An 18,954-nucleotide genomic window follows, 5' to 3' on the forward strand; every position below is an offset into this window, starting at 1 on the left:
GCTGCTGGGACTGCGCGTCCAGAGCCTGTGCTCCGCAACGGGAGAGGCCACAACAGTGAGAGGCCCACGTACTGCAAAAAATATATATATATACATATCATGAGGAAAATGAAAATGGAAACACAACATGGCAAAAGATATGGGATGCAGTAAAAGCAGTTCTAAGAAGGAAGATATTTCTTCTGGGTTTTTTTGGTTTGTTTTTTTTTAAGATTTTTTTTCTTTGATGCAGACCACTTTTAAAGTCTTTATTGAATTTGTTACAATATTACTTTTGTTTTAAGTTTTGGGGTTTTGGCAGTGAGGAATGTGGGATCTTAGCTACCCAACCAGGGATCGAACCAGCACCCCTTGCACTGGAAGGCAAAGTCTTAACCACTGGACTGACAGGGAAGTCCCAATCTATTTATTTTACTTTTTTTAAATTTGTTTGTTGTTGGTTTTAAAATCTTTACTGGAGTATAATTGCTTTACAATGGTGTGTTAGTTTCTGCTTTATAACAAAGTGAATCAGCTATACATATACATATATCATCATATCTCCTGCCTCCAGTGTTTCCCACTCACCCTCCATATTCTACCCCTCTAGGTGGTCACAAAGCACCGAGATGATCTCTCTGTGCTATGTAGCTGCTTCCCACTAGCTATCTATTTTACTTTTGGTGCTGTATATATGTCCATGCCACTCTCACTTCTTCCCAACTTACCCTTCCTCCACCCTGTGTCCTCAAGTCCATTCTCTATATCTGGGTCCTTATTCCTGTCCTGCCCCTAGGTTCATCAGAAACATTTTATTTTATTTTATTTTAGATTCCGTATATATGTGTTTGCATACAGTATTTGGTTTTCTTTCTGACTTACTTCACTCTATGACAGACTCTAGTTCCATCCACCTCACTACAAATAACTCAAATTCGCTTACTTTTATGGCAGAGTAGTATTCCATTGTATATATGTGCCACTTTTTCTTTACCATTCATCTGTCGATGGACATCTAGGTTGCTTCCATGTCCTGGCTCTTGTAAATAGAGCTGCAATGAACATTGTGGTACATGACCCTTTTTGAATTATGTTTTTTCTCAGGGTATATGCCCAGTAGTGGGATGGCTGGCTTCTATGAGAGTTCTATTTTTAGTTTTTTAAGGAACCTCCATACTGTTCTCCATAGTGGCTGTATCAATATACATTCCCACCAACAGTGCAAGAGGGTTCCTTTTTCCCCGCACCTTCTCCACCATTTATTGCTTGTAGATTTTTTGATGATGGCCATTCTGACTGGTGTGAGGTGATACCTCATTAGAGTTTAGATATGTTTTTCTCTAATGATTAATGATGCTGAGCATCGTTTCATGTGTTTACTGGCAATCTGTATATCTTATTTGGAGAAATATCTAGTTAAGTCTTCTGCCCATTTTTGGACTGGGTTGTGTGTGTTTTTGATATTGAGCTGCATGAGCAGCTTGTAAAATTTACAGATTAATCCTTTGTCAGTTGCTTCATTTGCAAATATTTTCTCCCATTCTGAGGGTTGTCCTTTTGTCTTGTTTATGTTTTCCTTTGTCATGACAAAGATTTTAAGTTTCTTTCGTTCCCATTTGTTCATTTTTGTTTTTATTTCCATTTCTCAAGGACATGTGACAAAAAGAATCTTGCTGTGATTTACATCATTGAAAATTCTGCCTGTGATTTCCTCTAAGGTTTTATAGTGTCTGGCCTTACATTTAGGTCTTTAATCCATTTTGAGTTTATTTTTGTTTATGGTATTAGGGAGTATTCTAATTATATTCTTTTACATGTAGCTGTCCAGTTTTCCCAGCACCACTTATTGAAGAAGCTGTCTTTTCTCCATTGTATATTCTTGCCTCCTTTATCAAAGATACGGTGACCATATGTACGTGGGTTTACCTCTGGGCCTTCTATCCTGTCCCTCTGATCTATATTTCTATTTTTGTGTCAGTACCATACTGTCTTGATTATTGTAGCTTTGTAGTATAGTCTTAAGTCCAGGAGTCTCATTCCAGCAGTTCCCTTTTTCTTTGTCAAGATTGCTTTGGATATTCGGGATCTTTTGTGTTTCCATAAATATTGTGAATTTTTTTGTTCTAGTTCTGTGAAAAATGCCATTGGTAGTTTGATAGGGGATCATCGTGTTTCATTGCATTTTTTCTAGGTGTTTTTAACTGTTTTCCTCCTTGATTTCTTCTGTGATCTCTTGGTTACTTAGTAGTGTATTGTTTAACCTCCATGTGTTTGTATTTTTACAGATTTTTTCCTTGTAATTGATAACTACTCTCATAGCATTGTGATCAGCAAAGATACCCGATACAATTTCAATTTCTTAAATTTACTGAGGCTTGATTTGTGACCCAAGATATGATCTATCCTGGAGAATGTTCCATGTGCACTTGAGAAGAAAGTTTACTCTGTTGTTTTTGGATGCAATGTCCTATAAATATCAATTAAGTCCATCTTGTTTAATGTATCATTTAAAGCTTGTGTTTCCTTATTTATTTTCATTTTGGATGATGTGTCCATTGGTGAAAGTGGGGTGTTAAAGCCATACTATGATTGTGTTACTGTCGATTTCCCCTTTTATGGCTGTTAGCATTTGCCTTATGTATTCAGGTTCTCCTATGTTGGGTGCATAAATATTTACAATTGTTATATCTTCTTCTAGGAGTGATCCCTTGATCATTATGCAGTGTCCTTCTTTGTCTGTTGTAATAGTCTTTATTTTAAAATCTATTTTGTGTGATATGAGAATTGCTACTCCAACTTTCTTTTGATTTCCATTTGCATGGAATATGTTTTTCCACTCCCTCACTTTCAGTCTGTATGTGTCCCTAGGTCTGAAGTGGGTCCCTTGTAGACAGCATATATATGGATCTTGCATTTGTATCAATTCAGCTAGTCTATGTCTTTTGATTGGAGCATTTAATCCATTTACATTTAAGGTAGTTTTGGATATATATGTTCCTATTGCGATTTTCTTAATTGTTTTGGGTTTCTCTTTGTAGGTAGTTTCCTTCTCTTGTTTCTCCTGCCATGAGAAGTTCCTTCAGCATTTGTTGTAAAGCTAGTTTGGTGGTGCTGAATTCTTTTAGGTTTTCCTTGTCTGTAAAGGTTTTAATTTCTCCATTGAATCTGAATGATATCCTTGTTGGGTGGAGTAATCTTGGTTGTAGGTTTTTGCCTTTCATCACTTTAAATGTGTCCTTCCACTCCCTTCTGGCTTGCAGAGTTTCTACTGAAAGATCAGCTGTTAACATTTTGGGGATTCCTTTATATGTTATTTGTTGTTTGTCCCTTGTTGCTTTTAATATTTTTTCTTTGTATTTAATTTTTGGTAGTTTGATTAATATGTGTCTTAGCATGTTTCTCCTTGTATTTATCCTCCTATGGGACTCTCTGTACTTTCTGGACTTGATTGATTTTTCCCGTTCCCATATTAGGGAAATTTTCCACTATAATCTCTTCAAATATTTTCTCAATCCCTTTCTTTTTCTCTTCTTCTTCTGGAAACCCTATAATTTGAATGTTGGTGCATTGGATGTTTTCCCAGTGGTCTCTGAGACTGTCCTCAATTCTTTTCATTCTTTTTGTTTTATTCTTCTCTGTGATAGTTATTTCCACTATTTATTCTTCCAGGTCACTTATCCATTCTTATGTCTCAGTTATTCTGCTATTGATTCCTTCTAGAGAATTTTTATTTTCATGTATTCTGTTGTTCATCATTGTTTGTTTGATCTTTAGTTCTAGGTCCTTGTTAAACTTTTCTAGTGTTTTCTCCATTCTTTTTCCAAGACTTTGGATCATCTTTACTATCATTATTCTGAATTCCTTTGCAGGTAGACTGTCTATTTCCTCTTCATTTGTTTGGTCTGGTGGAGTTTTACCTTGCTCCTTCATCTGCTGTGTGTTTTGTCTTCTCATTTTGCTTAACTTACTGTGTTTGGGGTCTCCTTTTCACAGGCTGCCAGTTCACAGTTCCCATTGTTTTTGGTGTCTTCCTCCAGTGGCTAAGATTGGTTCACTGGGTTGTGTAGACTTCCTGGTGGAGGGGACTGGTGACTGTGTTTTGGTGGATGAGGCTGGATCTTGTCTTTCTAGTAGGCAGGACTGCATCTGCTGGTTTGTTTTGGGGTGTCTGTGACCTTATTGTGATTTTTGGCATACTCTCTGCTAATGGGTGACATTTTGTTCTTGTCTTGCTAGTTGTTTGGCATAGGGTGTCCAGACCTGTAGCTTGATGGTCTTTGAGTGGAGCTGGGTCTTAATGTTGAGATGGAGATCTCTGGGATTACTTTTGCCATTTGATATTATGCAGAGCCAGGTGGTCTTTGGTGGACCAATGTCCTTAACTTGGCTTTCCCACCATAGAGGCACAGGCTTGTAACCCAGCCGGAGTACCAAGACCCTGTCAGCCACATGGCTCAGTAGAAACAGGAGAAAAAAAGAAAGAAAGAAAAAGAAAGAAAGAAAGAAAGAAAGAAAGAAAATAAGTAAAATAAAAGAAATTTATTAAAAATTAAAAAAAATTAAAGTAATAAAAAAAGAAAAAGAGGGAAAGAAGGAAAGAAAAGAACAACCCAACACAAAAACAAATCCACCAATGATAAAAAGTGACACAAACTCTACAAAAATAAATAAAGACAGACAGAACCCTAGGACAAATGGTAAAAGGAAAGCTACACCAACAAAATCACACAAAGTAGCATACACATATACTCTCACAAAAAGTGAAAAAGGAGAAAATATATATATTTCTATATATTAAACAAAAAAGGAAGAAAGTAAACAAATCAATAAACAAATCTACAAATGATAATAAACTCTAAATACTAAACTAAAATAAACATAAAACTGGAAAAAATATTAGATGCAGAACACAAACCCCATGTCTACCATCGCTCCCAAAGTCTACCACCTCAATTTTGGGATGATTCATTGTCTATTCAGGTATTCCACAGATGCAAGGTACATCAAGTTGATTGTGGAGCTTCAATCCACTGCTCCTGCGGCTGCTGGGAGAATTTTCCCTTTCTCTTCTTTGTTCGCACAGCTCCTGATGTTCAGCTTTGCATTTGGCCCCAGTTCTGCATGTAGGTCGCCTGAGGGCATCTATTCCCCACCCAGACAGGACGGGTTAAATAGCAGCTGATTAGGGGGCTCTGGCTCACTGAGTCCAGGGGGAGGGAGGGGTATGTAATGTGGGGCGAGCCTGCTGCAGCAGAGGCCTGTGTGACATTTCAACAGCCTAAGGCATGCCATGCATTCTCCCAGGGAAATTTTCCCAGGATCACGGGAATCTGACCATGGTGGGCTGCACAGTCTCCCTGGAGGGGAGGTGTGGGTAATGATCTGTGCTTCCACACAGGTGTCTTGGTGCTTGCAGCAGCAGCCTTAGCATTTCATGCCTGTCTCTGACATCCATGCTGACAGCCACAGCTCATGCCCAGCTCTGGAGCTCATTTAGGCAGTGCTCTGAATCCCCTCTCCTCACACACCATGAAACAGTGGTCTCCCTAAGAAGGAAGTTTATAGTGTTGAAACCCTATGTAATAATGAAGGCAGATTTCATATTAAGAAAACCTAACATAACAGTGTAAAGAACTAGAAAATAAATAATAAATTAAACCTAAATTCAGCATAAGGAAGGAATTAATAAAGATTAGATCAGAAATATACAAAACAGAAACTAGGAAAATAATTAAAAAGTTAAAACTAAAAGTTGGTATTTTGAAAATATTTTTAAAAATTGAAAAACCTTCAGCTTGACCAACTATCCAAAGAATAATGGAGGGAAAAAAATCCCATTTACAACAGCATCAAGAAGAATAAAATACTTAGGAACAAGTTTAACCAAGGAAGTGAAATATATATGTACTGAAAACTATAAAATATGGATGAAAGAAATTAAGTAAGACAGAACTAATTGGAAAGATATCACAAATGCCTGGATTGTAAGACTTAGTATTTTTAAAAATCCATACTAATGTGATCTACAGGTTCAACACAATTGTTTTCAAATTTTCTGTGACTTTTTTTTACAGACAACACTTCGAAATCCTAAAGTTTATATAGAACCATAAAAATACCATATTGCCAAAGCAATCTTGTACAGGGAAAGAAGAAGTGGAGGCATCACATTTCCTAATTTCAAAATACACTACAAACCTACAGAAATCAAAAGAGTAAGGTACTCCCAGTTTAAAAAAAAAAGACATATAGATAAATTAACAGGATATGCATCCCAGAAATAAATCTGCAAATCTACAGTCAAATTATGTTTGAAGATAAGTATGAAGAACAAATAATGGGGAAATGATAGTCTTTTCAGTAAATTGCATTTGGAAAAGTGGATATCCACATACAGAAGAAAGACATTGGACCCTTATATCACACTACATACAAAAATCAACACAAAAGGATAAAAATTATAAACATAAGTCCTGAAATTGAAGAAAATGTACCGAGGAAAGCTTCTTATCATTGTGGATATCACCCCAAAAGCAGAAGTAACAAAACCTAAGATAGATAAGAGGTTTTCAATTCAACTAAAAAGCTTATGCAGAGTAAAGGAAACAACCAAAAACATAAAAAGACAACTGACTGAATCAGAGAAAATATTTGCATGCCATACACCTGATGATAACTTAACATTCGAAAAATATAAATAATACCTAAAACTCTATAACACAAAAACAAATAACCTCACTTAAAAATGGGCAATGAACCTGAATAGACATTTCTCCAAGAAGACCTACAAATGGCCAACAGAGAGATGAAAACGTTCTCAAAATCACTAGCCATCAGGAAAATGCAAAGCAAAACCACAATGAGATATCACCTCACACGAGTTAGAATGGATATCAATAAGATAAACGATAAGTATTGGAGAAGATGTGGAGAAAAGGAAACACTGGTGCACCATTGGTGGGAATGTAAAGTGGTACAGTCATAATGGAAAAGAGTATGGAGTTTCCTAAAACAATTAAACATAAAACTTCCACATCATCCAGCAAACTCAAGTCTGGATATACTGAAAGGGAATAAAATCACTATCTCAAAAATATATCTTCACTGTCAGGTTCATGGCAGCATTATTCACAGTAGCCAAGATATGAAAATGATCTTAAGTGTCAGTCAATGGATGAATGGACAAAAAAATTGCTATACATATATTGTTATGTATCAAAATACATATAAGACAATTCTATATAACACTGATCTAAAAAATAAGCAATTCCTGCCATTTGCAACAACATGGATGGATATGGAAGACATTTTGGTAAGTGAAATAAGCCAGACATAAAAGGACACATACTGCATGATCTCATTATATGTGGAACCAAAAAAGCTGAACTCATAAAAGCAGAGAGTAGAATTGTGTTTGCCAGGGACTGAAGTTTGGGAAAAATGAGTAGATGTTGCTCGAAGAATACAAAGTTTCAATTATGCAAGATTAATGATGTATGGAGATCTAATGGACAACAGGTTAACTATAGATAATAATAATGTACTGTATAAACGTATCCCCCACGTTTTGAAAATTTGCTTAACCATTAGCTGACTCATCAAGAAAAGAAATAGAGAAGACCCAAATAAATAAAACTTGAAATAAAAAAGAAGTTGCAACCAGCACCATAACTTATGGACAGGGTCAATGAGAAGAAATGAAAGTCTTTTCAGTGGCTATTAAAGCAAAATGCAAGTAAATAAATGAAAACTTTCTATTCACTATAAAACAAATCATAAGAGATTGTTAGAAACAATTATATGGCAATAAATTGGACAATCTAGAAGAAATAGATGACTTCCTAGGGATGTACAATCTCCCAAGACTTAATCAGGAAGAAATACAAAATATGAAAGAACAATTACCAGTAATGAACTTGAATCCGTAATTTAAAAAATCTGAGGGGCCCGGAGGAAGATGGCGGAAGAGTAAGACGCGGAGATCACCTTCCTCCCCACAGATACAACAGAAATTCATCTACACGTGGAACAACTCCTACAGAACACCTACTGAACGCTGACAGAAGACCTCAGATCCCCCAAAAGGCAAGAAACTCCCCACATACCTGGGTAGGGCAAAAGAAAAAAAGAATAAACAGAGACAATAGGATAGGGATGGGACCTGCACCAGTGGGAGGGAGCCGTGAAGGAGGGAAGGTTTCTACACACTACAAGCCCCTTCGTGGGCGGAGACTGCAGGTGGCGGAGGGGGAAAGCTTCGGAGTAGCGGAGGAGAGCACAGCAACAGGGGTGTGGAGGGCAAAGCGGAGAGATTCTGGCACAGAGGACCGGTGCCCTCAGGCACACACCAGCCCGAGAGGCTTGTCTGCTCGGACGCCGGGGCGGGCGGGGCTGGGAGCTGAGGCTCGGGTATCAGCTTTCAGTCAGAGCGAGCGCAGGGAGAGGACTGGGGCTGGCGGCAGGAAGAGAGCCTGAAGGGGTTAGTGCACCACGGCTAGCCAGGAGGGAGTCCGGGAAAGGGTCTGGAGCTGCTGAAGAGGCAAGACACTTTTTTCCCTTTGGTTTCCTGGTGCGCGAGGAGAGGGCATTAAGAGGGCTGCTTGGGGAAGCGCCGGAGACAGGCGCGAGCCGAGGGTAAGGCGCGGACCTCGGAGACGGGCGTGGGCCGCCGCCGCCGCCGCCGCCGCCGCGGGGCCTGTGTGCGAGCGCGGGTCACTGTCCGCCCCGCCTTCCGGGGGGCCTGTGCACCCCGCCACTGCCGGGGTCCCGACACCCAGAGACGGCTTTCCCGGGAAAGCGCACGGAGCGCCACGGGCTGCTGCAACCTCACGCCGGCCTCTGCCGCCGCAGGCCCGCCCCACACTGCGCGCCCTTCCCTCCCCTCTGCCTGAGTGAGGCAGAGCCCCCGAATCAGCAGCTCCTTTAAACCCGTCCTGTCTGAGCGAAGAACAGACGCCCTCCGGCGACCTACGTGCAGAGGCGGGGCCAGGTCCAAGGCTGAGACCCGGGAGCTGTGAGAGCAGAGACAGGGAAATCTCTCTGTGCAGCCTCGGAGGCAGCGGATTAAAGCTCCACGGTCCATTTGATGTGCCCTGCGTCTGTGGAGTGCATGAATGGACAGCGAATCATCCCAAATTGAGGAAGTGGACTTTGAGGACAAGATTTAAGACTTTCCCCCCTTTTCCTCTTTTTACAACGAATTATGCCAAATTAAGGAGGTGGACTTAGAGATCAAGATTTCAGACTTCTCGCCCTTTTCCTCTTTTTACAACGAATTATCCCAAATAGAGGAGGTGGACTTGGAGAGCAAGATTTTTGATTTTTCCCCCTGCTCTCTTTTTTGTGAATGTGTATGTGTAATCTTCTGTGTAAGATTCTCTCTGTATAGCTTTGCTTCCACCATAAGTCCCAGGGTTCTATCGGTCCGTTTTTTTTTTCAATAATTACTTTCTAATTTTAATAACGCTACTATATTTCATACTTTATTCTATTTTACTTTACCTGCTCTTTCTTTTTTCCTACCTTCCCTTCCTCCCTCGCTCCGCTCCTCATTTCCTTCTTTCTTTTTCTTTCCTCCCTCCCTCCCTCCCACCCTTCTTCTTTCCACTTTCTTTTTCTTTCCTTCCCCCTCCCTCCCTACTGTCTTTCTTTGTTTCTTTCCTTCCTCCCTCCCTTCCTCCTTTCTTTCCTTCTTTCTTTCCATCTCTCCTCCCTCCCTCCCTCCTTTCTTTCTTTCTTTCTTCCTTCCCTCCTTTCTTCCCTTCTTCCTTTCTTTCCCTCTCTCTTTCTTTGTTCTACTAATTCTTTCTTTCTACTTTTTCTCCCTGTTATTCTGAGCCGCGTGGATGAAAGGCTCTTGGTGCTGCAGCCAGGAGCCAGTGCTGTGCCTCTGAAGTGGGAGAGCCAACTGCAGGACACGGGTCGACAAGAGACCTCCCAGCTCCACATAATATCAAGCAACGAAAATCTCCCAGAGATCTCCACCCCAACACCAGCACCCAGCTTCAGTCAACGACCAGCAAGCTACAGTGCTGGTCACCCTATGCCAAGCAACTAGCAAGGCAGGAACACAACCCCACCCATTAGCAGAAAGGCTACCTAAAAACATAATAAGGCCATAGGCACCCCAAAACACACCACCAGACGTGGACCTGTCCACCAGAAAGACAAGATCGAGCCTCAACCACCAGAACACAGGCATTAGTCCCCCCCACCAGGAAGCCTACACAACCTACTGAAACAACCTTAGCCACTGGGGTCAGACACGAAAAACAACGGGAACTACGAAACTGCAGCCTGCAAAAAGGAGACCCCAAACACAGTAACACAAGCAAAATGAGAAGACAGAAAAACACACAGCAGGTGAAGGAGCAAGATAAAAACCTACCAGACCTAACAAATGAAGAGGTAATAGGCAGTCTACCTGAAAAAGAATTCAGAATAATGATAGTAAAGCTGATCCAAGATTCTATTTCCAAGATCCATAATCTTGGAAATAGAATAGACAAAATGCAAGAAACAGTTAACAAGGACCTAGAAGAACTAAAGATGAATCAAGCATCGATTAAAAACACAATAAATGAAAAATACTCTAGATGGGATCAATAGCAGAATAACTGAGGCAGAAGAACGGATAAGTGAGGTGGAAGATAAAATAGTGGAAATAACTGATGCAGAGCAAAATAAAGAAAAAAGAATGAAAAGAACAGAGGACAGTCTCAGAGACCTCTGGGACAACATTAAATGCACCAACATTCGAATTATAGGGGTTCCAGAAGAAGAAGAGAAAATGAAAGGGACTGAGAAAATATTTGAAGAGATTATAGTTGAAAACTTCCCCAATATGGGAAAGGAAATAGTTAATCAAGTCCAGGAGGCACAGAGAGTCCCATACAGAATAAATCCAAGGAGAAATACACCAAGACACATATTAATCAAACTGTCAAAAATTAAACACAAAGAAATCATATTAAAAGCAGCAAGGGAAAAACAACAAATAACACACAAGGGAATCCCCATAAGGTTAACAGCTGATCTCTCAGCAGAAACTCTACAAGCCAGAAGGGAGTGGCAGGACATAATTAAAGTGATGAAGGAGAGAAACCTGCAGCCAAGATTACTCTACCCAGCATGGATCTCATTCAGATTTGATGGAGAAATTAAAACCCTTACAGAAAAGCAAAAGCTGAGAGAGTTCAGCACCACCAAACCAGCTTTACAACAAATGCTAAAGGAACTTCTCTAGGCAAGAAACACAGCAGAAGGAATATACCTACAATAACGAACCTAAAGCAATTAAGAAAATGGGAATAGGAACATACATATCAATAATTACCTTAAATGTAAATGGACTAAATGCTCCCACCAAAAGACACAGAGTGGCTGAATGGATACAAAAACAAGACCCATATATATGCTGTCTACCAGAGACCCACTTCAGACCTAGAGACACATACAGATTGAAAGTAAGGGGATGGAAAAAGATATTCCATGCAAATGGAAATCAAAAGAAAGCTGGAGTAGCAATTCTTATATCAGACAAAATAGACTTTAAAATAAAGACTATTAGAAGAGACAAAGAAGGACACTACATAACGATAAAGGGATCAATCCAAGAAGAAGATATAACAATTGTAAATATTTATGCACCCAACATAGGAGCACCTCAATACATAAGGCAAATACTAACAGCCATAAAAGGGGAAATCGACAGTAACACAATTATAGTAGGGGACTTCAACACCCCACTTTCACCAATGGACAGATCATCCAAAATGAAAATAAATAAGGAAACACAAGCTTTAAATGATACATTAAACAAGATGGACTTAATTGATATTTATAGGACATTCCATCCAAAAACAACAGAATACACATTTTTCTCAAGTGCTCATGGAACATTCTCCAGGATAGATCATATCTTGGGTCACAAATTAAGCCTTGGTAAATTTAAGAAAATTGAAATTGTATCAAGTACCTTTTCCGACCACAATGCTATGAGACTAGACATCAATTACAGGAAAAGATCTGTAAAAAATACAAACACATGGAGGCTAAACAATACATTACTCAATAATGAAGTGATCACTGAAGAAATCAAAGAGGAAATTAAAAAATACCTAGAAACAAATGACAATGGAGACACGATGACCCAAAACCTATGGGACGCAGCAAAAGCAGTTCTAAGGGGGAAGTTTATAGCAACACAATCCCACCTTAAGAAACAGGAAACATTTCGAGTAAACAACCTGACCCTGCACCTAAAGCAATTAGAGAAAGAAGAACAAAAAACCCCCAAAGCTAGCAGAAGGAAAGAAATCATAAAGATCAGATCAGAAATAAATGAAAAAGAAATGAAGGAAACGATAACAAAGATCAACCAAACTAAAAGCTGGTTCTTTGAGAAGATAAACAAAATTGACAAACCATTAGCCAGACTCATCAAGAAAAGAAGGGAGAAGACTCAAATCAATAGAATTAGAAATGAAAAAGGAGAAGTAACAACTGACACTGCAGAAATACGAAAGATCATGAGAGATTACTACAAGCAACTCTATGCCAATAAAATGGACAACCTGGAAGAAATGGACAAATTCTTAGAAATGCACAACCTGCCAAGACTGAATCAAGAAGAAATAGAAAATATGAATAGACCAATCACAAGCACTGAAATTGAAACTGTGATTAAAAATCTTCCATCAAACAAAAGCCCAGGACCAGATGGCTGCACAGGCGAATTCTATCAAACATTTAGAGAAGAGCTAACACCCATCCTTCTCAAACTCTTCCAAACAATATCAGAGGAAGGAACACTCCCAAACTCATTCTACGAGGCCACCATCACCTTGATACCAAAACCAGGGAAGGATGTCACAAAGAAAGAAAACTACAAGCCAATATCTCTGATGAACATAGATGCGAAAATCCTCAACAAAATACTAGCAAACAGAATCCAACAGCACATTAAAAGGATCATACACCATGATCAAGTGGGGTTTATTCCAGGAATGCAAGGATTCTTCAATATACGCAAATCAATCAATGTGATACACCATATTAACAAGTTGAAGGAGAAAAACCATATGATCATCTCAATAGATGCAGAGAAAGCTTTCGACAAAATTCAACACCCATTTATGATAAAAACCCTGCAGAAAGTAGGCATAGAGGGAACTTTCCTCAACATAATAAAGGCCATATATGACAAACCCACAGCCAACATTGTCCTCAATGGTGAAAAACTGAAACCATTTCCACTAAGATCAGGAACAAGACAAGGCTGCCCACTCTCACCTCTCTTATTCAACATAGTTTTGGAAGTTTTAGCTACAGCAATCAGAGAAGAAAAGGAAATAAAAGGAATCCGAATGGGAAAAGAAGAAGTAAAGCTGTCACTGTTTGCAGATGACATGATACTATACATAGAGAATCCTAAAGATGCTACCGAAAAACTACTAGAGCTAATCAATGAATTTGGTAAAGTAGCAGGATACAAAATTAATGTACAGAAATCTCTGGCATTCCTGTACACTAATGATGAAATATCTGAAAATGAAATCAAGAAAACACTCCCATTTACCATCGCAACAAAAAGAATAAAATATCTAGGAATAAAGCTACCTAAGGAGACAAAAGACCTGTATGCAGAAAATTATGACACTGATGAAAGAAATTAAAGATGATACAAATAGATGGAGAGATATACCATGCTCCTGGATTGGAAGAATCAATATTGTGAAAATGACTCTACTACCCAAAGCAATCTACAGATTCAATGAAATCCCTATCAAACTACCACTGGCATTTTTCACAGAACTAGAACAAAAAATTTCAAAATTTGTTTGGAAAAACAAAAGGCCCCGAATAGCCAAAGCAATCTTGAGAACGAAAAAAGGAGCTGGAGGAATCAGGCTCCCTGACTTCAGACTATACTACAAAGCTTCAGTAATCAAGACAGTGTGGTACTGGCATAAAAACAGAAAGATAGATCAGTGGATCAGGATAGAAAGCCCAGAGATAAACCCACGCACATATGGCCAACTTATCTTTGATAAAGGAGGCAGGAATGTACAGTGGAGAAAGGACAGCCCCTTCAATAAGTGGTGCTGGGAAAACTGGACAGGGACATGTAAAAGTTTGAGATTAGATCATTCCCTAACACCATACACAAAAATAAGCTCAAAACGGATTAAAGACTTAAATGTAAGGCCAGAAACTATCAAACTCTTAGGGGAAAACATAGGTAGAATACTCTATGACATAAATCACAGCAAGATCCTTTTGGACCCACCTCCTAGAGAAATGGAAATAAAAACAAAGATAAACAAATGGGACCTAATGAAACTTCAAAGCTTTTGCACAGCAAAGGAAATCATAAACAAGACCAAAAGACAACCCTCAGAATGGGAGAAAATATTTGCAAATGAAGCAACTGACAAAGGATTAATCTCCAAAATTTATAAACAGCTCATGCAGCTCAATAGCAAAAAAACGAACAACCCAATCCAAAAATGGGCAGAAGACTTAAATAGGCATTTCTCCAAAGAAGATATACAGACTGCCAACAAACACATGAAAGAATGCTCAACATCATTAATCATTAGAGAAATGCAAAGCAAAACTATAATGAGATATCATCTCACACCATCCAGAATGGCCATCATCAAGAAATCTAGAAACAATAAATGCTGGAGAGGGTGTGGAGAAAAGGGAACACTCTTGCACTGCTGGTGGGAATGTGAATTGGTAGAGCCACTATGGAGAACAGTATGGAGGTTCCTTAAAAAACTAAAAATAGAACTACCATATGACCCAGCAATCCCACTACTGGGCATATACCCTGAGAAAACCATAATTCAAAAAGAGACATGTACCAAAATGTTCATTGCAGCTCTATTCACAATAGCCCGGAGCTGGAAACAACCTAAGTGTCCATCATTGGATGAATGGATAAAGAAGATGTGGCACATATATACAATGGAATATTACTCAGCCATAAAAAGAAACGAAACTGAGCTATTTGTAATGAGGTGGATAGACCTAGAGTCTGTCATACAGAGTGAAGTAAGTCAGAAAGAGAAAGACAAATACCGTATGCTAACACATATATACGGAATTTAAAAAAAAATGTCATGAAGAACCTAGGGGTAAAATGGGAATAAAGACACAGACCTACTTGAGAATGGACTTGAGGAGATGGGGAGGGGCAAGGCTGAGCTGTGACAAAGCGAAAGAGAGGCATGGACATACATACACTACCAAACGTAAGGGAGATAGATGGTGGGAAGCAGCCGCAGAGCACAGAGAGATCAGCTCGGTGCTTTGTGACCGCCTGGAGGGGTGGGATGGGCAGGGTGGGAGGTAGGGAGATGCATGAGGGAAGGGATGTGGGAACAGATGTATATGTATGACTGATTCACTTTGTTATAAAGCAGAAACTAATAAAAAAAAAATCTGAACACACTAAAGTCTAAGACCAGATTGCTCCACAGGTGAATTCTACCAAATATTAAAATAATAATAATAATAATAATAATAATAATAATAATAATAATAATAACACTTATCCTTCTCAAGTTATTCAAAAAAAATGAGGAATTAACACTTTTGAATACATTCTGTGAGGACAGCATCACTCTGACACAAAACAAGACAAGAGCACCACAAAAAAAGAAAAATTACATGTCATTATCACTGATGAATACAGATGCAGAAAAACTAAACAAAATAATAGCAAACTGATTTTAACAATACATTAAGAGGATCATACATCATGATCAAGTGGGATTTATCCTACAGCTGCAAGGATCCACTAATAAATAAATATTCACAAATCAGTCAATATGATACACCATATTAATAAATAATAAAAATCATATGATCATTGCAATAGACACAGAAAAATCTTTTGACAAAATTCAACATCATTTATCATAAAAACTCCCAACAAAGGGGTACAGAGGAAACATACTTCAACATAATAAAGCCTATATGTGACAAATCTACAGCCAACATCCTATTCAATGTTGAAAAACTGAAAGCATTTTCTCTAATATCAGGCACAAGACAAAGATGCCCACTCTCACCACGTTTACTTGATATAATATTGGAAGTCCTAGCCACAGCAATCAGACAAGAGAAAGAAATAAAAGTTGGAAATGAAGAAATAAAACTATAACTTTTTGCAGATAACATGATATTTTATACAGGAAATCCTAAAGATGCCACCAAAAATGTATTAGAACAAATAAATGAATTTGGTAAAGTTGCAGGAAACAAAATTAATACACAGGAAGCTGTTGCATTTCTACACACTAATAATGACCTATCAAAATTAGAAATTAAGAAAATAATCTAATTTACAATTGCATCAAAAATAATAAAGTACCTGGGGATAAATCTACCAAGGAGGTAAAAGATCTGTACTCAAAAAACTATAAGACACTGATGAAATTAATTAAAGATGACACAAACAAATGGAAAGATATTTTATGCTCACAGGTGGGAAGAAGTAATATTGATAATATAATCATACTACCCAAGGCAATCTACATATTCAATGCAATCCTTATGAAAATACCAATGGCATTTTCCACAGAACTAGAACAAATAATTCTAAAATTTATATTGAACCACAAAAAGACCTACAATCACCAAAACAATCTTAAGAAAGAAGAACAAACCTGAAGGAATCATGTTTCCTGATTTCAAACTATACTACAGAGATACAGTCATCAAAACAGTGTAATACTGGTATCAAGTGAATAGAAAGGAGATCCCAGAAATGAACCCACACTTATATGGGCAATTAATCTGTGACAAGGTTGGAAAAATGTATATTGAGAAAAAGGTAGCTTCTTTAATAAATTGTGTTGGAAAAACTGGACAGCTAAATGCGAAATAATCAAATTGGACCACTTTCTCACCTGATGCACAAAAATAAATTCAAAATGGATTAAAAACTTAAATGTAATGCCTAAAACTATAAAACTTCTAGAAGAAACCATAAGCAGTACAATCTTTCACATCAGTTGTCTTAATATTTTGGATATGTCTCTGCAGGTAAAGGAAACAAAAGTAAAAATATACAAATAGAACTACATCAAACTAAAATTCTTTTGCACAGCAAAGGAAAATATCAACAAAGAAAAGGCTACCTGCTAAATGGTAGAAGATATTTGCAAATAATAAAGGGTTAATATGCAAAATATATAAAGAATTCATACTACTCAACATTTAAGAAAACCTGATTTAACAATGGACAAAGGACCTGAATAGACATTTTTCCAAAGAAGACATACAGATGGTCAACAAGGACATGAAAAGATGCTCAACATCACTTCATCATCAAGGAAATGTAAATCAACTCACAATGAGGTATTATCTAAAACCTATCAGAATGGCTACTATCAATAATACAACACATAACAAGTGTTGGTAAGGATGTGGAGAAAAGGGAACCCTCGTGCACTGTTGGTAGGAATGTAAATTAGTGCAGCTACTGTGGAAAACAGTATGGAGATTCCTAAAAAAATTAAAAATAGAACTGCCATATAATCCAGAAACTTCACTCCTGTGTATTTAAACAAAGAAAACAAAAACACTAATTAGAAAGGTAGATGCACCCCTATTCACTGCTGCATTATTTACAATAGCCAAGATATAGAAGAAACTCATATGCCCATTAATAGAGGAATGGATAAAGCAGATGTGGCATATATGTACAATGGAATATTACTCAGCCATAAAAATAATGAAATCTTACCATTTGTTACAACATGGATGAACCTAGAGGTTATTATGCTAAATGAAATATGTCAGATGGAGAAAGATAAGTACTGTATAATTTCACTTATATGTAGAATCTAAAACATAAAACAGATGAACAAACATAACCAAACAGAAACAGAGTTATAGATATAGAGAACAAACAGGTGGTTGCCAGAAGGGAGTGGGGTGGGGAGAGAAAAGAAACAGTTGAGGGATACAAAAGGTACAAACTTCCAACTGCAAAATAAATAAGTCATGAGTGTGAAATGTACCATGTGGGGAATATAGTCAATAACTATGTAATATCTTTGAATGGTGACATATCCTACCTAGACTTATCCTGGTTATCATTTTGAAATTTATAGGAATAGCAAATCATTATTTTGTGTAACAGGAACTAACATAGTGTTGCAGGTCAATTATATTTCAAAAACAAGCAAACAAACTCATAGAAAAAGAGAACAGATATGTGGTTACCAGAGGTGGGGTGTCTGGGAAAGGGAAATTGGAGGAAGGCAGTCAAAAATACAATCTTCCAGTTATAAGATAAATAAGTACTAGGTATATGATGTACAAAATGATAAATATAATTAACACTGTTGTATGTTATATATGAAAGTTTTTAAGAGAGTAAATCCTAAGAATCCTCATCACAAAATATTTCTTTATTTTTGTATCTATATGCAACAATGGATGTTCACTAAACTTATTGTGATCCTCATTTCATGATGTATGTTAGTGAAATCATTATGCTGTACACCTTAAACATATACAGTGCTGTATGCCAAATAGATCTCAATAAAACTGGAAGAAAACAAACATATATAAATTTCAATATAAATTTTAGAATTATTTGTTCTAGTTCTGTGGAAAATGCCATTGGTATTTTCATAAGGATTGCATTGATTATGTAGAAACTGGAAGAATTAAAACCAAGAAAAAAACCATTTCTCATTTCTCACTTTGTTGCATACCTTAAATTTATACAATTTTTATTTGTAAATTATACCTCATAAAGCTGGAAAAAGTAAATTAAATTAAATAGTCAAACAAAAAAATAAGAAACAGTTTTAAATTTAATCTCTGTCTCTTACAGTTTGTGTAAGTTTGTGTGAGATTTTTAGACTCTCGGGGACTGAATTTCCTCATCAATATAAATGGAAATAATAATAACTTTCTTATAAGCTAATTGAGATCGTTAAATGA

This window comes from Mesoplodon densirostris, chromosome X (genome assembly GCF_025265405.1).
Source record: "Mesoplodon densirostris isolate mMesDen1 chromosome X, mMesDen1 primary haplotype, whole genome shotgun sequence".
In the NCBI taxonomy this organism is placed as follows: Eukaryota; Metazoa; Chordata; class Mammalia; order Artiodactyla; family Ziphiidae; genus Mesoplodon; species Mesoplodon densirostris.